Here is a 3846-nt window from a genome sequence, read left to right on the forward strand (position 1 = left end):
CATTCATTTCATCCCAATGTTCCTCAAAGTCTCAAACCATTACAACATCAACTTGAAGTTTAAAAATGTCATCTAAATCTGATCAACTCCAAAGTTCCAAATTTCTCTCTCTAAATCAAGTGTGGGTGAAATCATGAGTACGGTTCATCCTGGAGCATCACTCCTCTCCATCTGTGGACCTGGGAAATTAGAAAACAAATTATCTGCTTCCAAAATACAATGGTGGAATGGGCATGGGACAACAGTTATAGACATTCTCATTCCAAAGGGAGAAAGTAGAAGGAAAAATGGAATCACTGGTCCTAAGCAATTTTGAAATCCAGCCAGGCAATCATTGTTAATTTTCAAGGCCTAGAAACAATCCTTTGTGGTTTGTGGCTTTGTCCTCTGGGCTTATGGCCACCTTTATTCTGCCAGCCATGGGGTCTTTAATTTTTAAGAATGCAGAGGAATCCTGGACACAAGTTTGAGAACTGCTACATTAGATCAGATGCGTTAGAGACTGGGTGCCAGGAGGGCTGTTGAGAAGGATCCTGAGGTTGTCTGGACTCAGCTGGAAGCGTGCTTCAATGAATTAGTAATGTCTGCTGTGGTCTTGACAGGGAGAGTGCTTTGATCAGTTAGTAATGTCTGCTGTGGCCCTTAAGGGACACAGGCATGGTTACCATTCCTGTATTATCCATAAAGACCCCTCCAGCTTTGTGGGTCTCTGATTCCATGAATATTCTCTGCATACGCTGAATCTTCTCAGAGCATTCTGGAAGAAGTAGTTAATATCATAAGAAAAAACTGTGCAGTTTCAACTAGGACCAGTGGCCCTTTTAGGCAGAGCTGATCCTGAAAAAAATGATGAGAGAGTTCTGTATTTCGCTATTATTCAAATTTCGGCAGAGTCTCTTCCACCCACAATTTTAGGACCCTGGCATGTTTTGTCACCCCCACTGAAATCTCATTTTATAAAAGTATATGAGAAACTCATTTTTTATTCTATTTTATTTTTTGAGACAGTGCCTAACTCTGTCACCCAGGCTGAAGTGCAGTGGTATAATCTTGGCTCACTGCAACCTCCACTTCACAGGCTCAAGTGATTCTCCCACCTCAGCCTCCTGAGTAGCTGGGAATACAGGTGCATGTCATCACACCTGGCTAATTTTTAAATTTTTTTTAGAGACAGGGTTTTGCCATGTTGCCTAGGCTGGTCTCAAACTCCTGAGCTCAAGCGATCTACACGCTTTGGCCTCCCATAGTGCTGGGATTACAGGTGTGAGCCACTGTGCCCCACTTTGATGAACTCAAAGTCAGGCAAACGTACCAGCCTTTCTGAGAGGTTCTACTTTTATTGCAAGCAAAGTCTTCAGCCAGCAAATTTCAAACCTTTCAAATGCATGCCCTCCCTTTTCTGAACATAAAAGTCTTGATCTTCCATTCTGATATGGTTCCTTCAAGGGGAGCCATAATATTATCTGAATATGCCTACTAGTCAAGAAAAGCCTGTAAAGCTTTATTTTCTGAAGTCTTTGTTGTGAAAATATTACAAATATGAATAATACTACAACTTTTTTTACTATGCTCTTTTAAACTCAGCCCTTACAACCTCAAAGCAGCCTAAAAAAGGGTTAGGCTTCTCCTTCCACCCAATCCTAAGTTAAGAATCCCTGTCTCAGTTGTGGCAGAATTTATTTTCCAAGATGGTGTCAATAATCTCTCCCATTCCAAATGTTCTTTTAACAATCCTTTAACATCAATATGACTTACTGAGAAGTGAGGTCTACACTCCTGTCAATGGAATCTGTGTCACCTGTCATTATGGAAAAAGTGACACTACGTGACTTCTGGTGCTAGGTCATAAAAGGCAATAAAGTTCCACTCTTGTCCTATTGTGATACTCATTCTTGGAGTCCAACTACCGCAGCAAGGAAGGCCAGGCCACAAGGAGAGACCACATGTAGGTGCTCCGCCAACAGCCCCAGCTCAGGTCCCAGTGACAGCCAGCATCAACCACCGATGTTAGTAAACAAGCCTTCAGAGCCCCCGGTGGTTGAGGCTTATTTTCTGTGCCCTAGATATCAGGGAATAGAGGTGAGTTGCCCCTATTGAGTCCTGCCCAAGTTGCAGATTCATGGGCAAATGAAATGACTGCTGTTTTAAGTCTCTACTACATTTTGGAGTGGTTGTATAATATGGCAAGAATAATTGGAACAAAAATCAAAAGAGAGTAAGAGACTGTGTCATTGGCAGATTGTGGGGAAAGATATGTGATATGGTGTGGCTGTGTCCCCACCCAAATCTCATCTTTAATATAGCTCCCATAACTCCCATATGTTGTGGGAAGGACCCAGTGGGAGATAATTGAATCACTGGGGTTGTTTCCCTCATGCTGTTCTTGGGGTAGTAAATATGTCTTATGAGATCTGATAATTTCATAAGGAGTTTCCCCTTTTGCTTGACTCTCATTCTCTCTTTGCCTGCTGCCACCCATGTAAGATGTGTCTTTGTTCTTTCCTCGCCTTCTGCCATGATTGTGAGGCCTCCCCAGCCATGTGGAACTGTGAGTCCATTAAACCTCTTTTCTTTATAAATTATCCAGTCTTGGGTATGTCTTTATCAGCAGTGTGAAAATGGACGAATACAATATGTTTGGAATCAACCTTCTCTCCCCTCTATTTCACCCCTAACTACTAATCTACTGATCACATCTGATTTAATGATGCAATTCTTAAACTTGGCTTCCCCTTTGCAATTTTTTTGTTTCTTTCTTTTTTTTTTTTTTGAGATAGGGTCTTGCTCTGTTGCCCAGGCTGGAGTTCTGTGGCTCAATCTTGGCTCACTGCAATCTCTGCCTCCTGAGTTCCAGTGATTCTCCTGCCTCAGCCTGTGGAGTAGCTGGGATTACAGGGGCCCGCCACCACGCCCAGCTAATTTTAGTAGAGACAGGGTTTAACCATGTTGGCCAGACTGGTCTTGAACTCCTGAGCTCAGGTGATCTGCCCATGTTGACCTCTCAAAGTACTGGGATTGCAGGTGTAAGCCACCGTGTCTGGCCCCTTTGCATTCTTAAAAATTATCAAGGACCCTATGGTAGGCCGAATAATGGTGGAGCCATAAGCCCAGAGGCTGGAGCCATAAAGCACAAAGAATTGTTTCGAAGCCTTGAAACTTAATGCAGCTGGGGAGAGAAAACTTGTGAGATTTGACTTTGAACAATTCCCCCATTTCCCTTTCCCAATGTCTGTTACTAATCATATCCATGTACCCTTAAAAAACTCTTTTTAAGGACTTTGGGGTGAGTCATGTTACTTATTTAGGCATTAGGTTCTTCCTTTCCTAAACTTTTCTGCTTCCCACCTCCTAGTTCGCTCTCTTCATTTTCCTTTCCGTGTTTCTCCTTTTTTTTTTTTTTTTTCCAAACTTACCAATGAAAATTGTAAATGCCACAAAATCACCTCTCTACTAGATTGAATCCACTTGGGGTAGATAAACTGCAGGAATCGCTTTTTCTGGCTCTGTGAATTTGACAGTGTGTTTGCATACTGCCTGGTGTTTTGTCGGCATTTTCTCACTTTTTGATGCCAGGCTTCCCACTAACGAGTCAGTACTCCAAGGACAGCCGCCGGTGGTCCTCCTCATTCTTTTATTTTTTTTTCAAATCTTCCAATTGAAATATTTATGAATGTTTCTTTACTTACAAAGTTCAGCTTAAACGAGTTATGGTCCGCACCCCTGTACCCCAGAACCTCTGATTTTTTTTGAGAAAATGTTCTTTTATTTTACAATATTCATTTTTTTAAAATGCTGGAAGAACATAAATATATATATATATATATTTCAAGTGTCCATCCTGGGATG

The 3846-nt window shown here is 41.8% G+C and overlaps 1 long non-coding RNA gene across 2 annotated transcripts in view; it reads left to right on the forward strand.

The window, feature by feature from the left end:
- Positions 1-1915: 1915 nt before the first annotated feature.
- Positions 1916-3846, forward strand: part of LOC108513931 (uncharacterized) — a 92134-nt gene continuing 90203 nt past the window's right edge. For both annotated transcript variants that reach the window (XR_001881055.1, XR_001881056.1), the window contains exon 1: positions 1916-2079. This is a non-coding gene — a long non-coding RNA (uncharacterized LOC108513931). The remainder of the gene's footprint in view (positions 2080-3846) is intronic.

The sequence above is a fragment of the Rhinopithecus bieti genome, unplaced genomic scaffold (genome assembly GCF_001698545.2).
Source record: "Rhinopithecus bieti isolate Rb0 unplaced genomic scaffold, ASM169854v2 scaffold_31823, whole genome shotgun sequence".
NCBI lineage: Eukaryota > Metazoa > Chordata > Mammalia > Primates > Cercopithecidae > Rhinopithecus > Rhinopithecus bieti.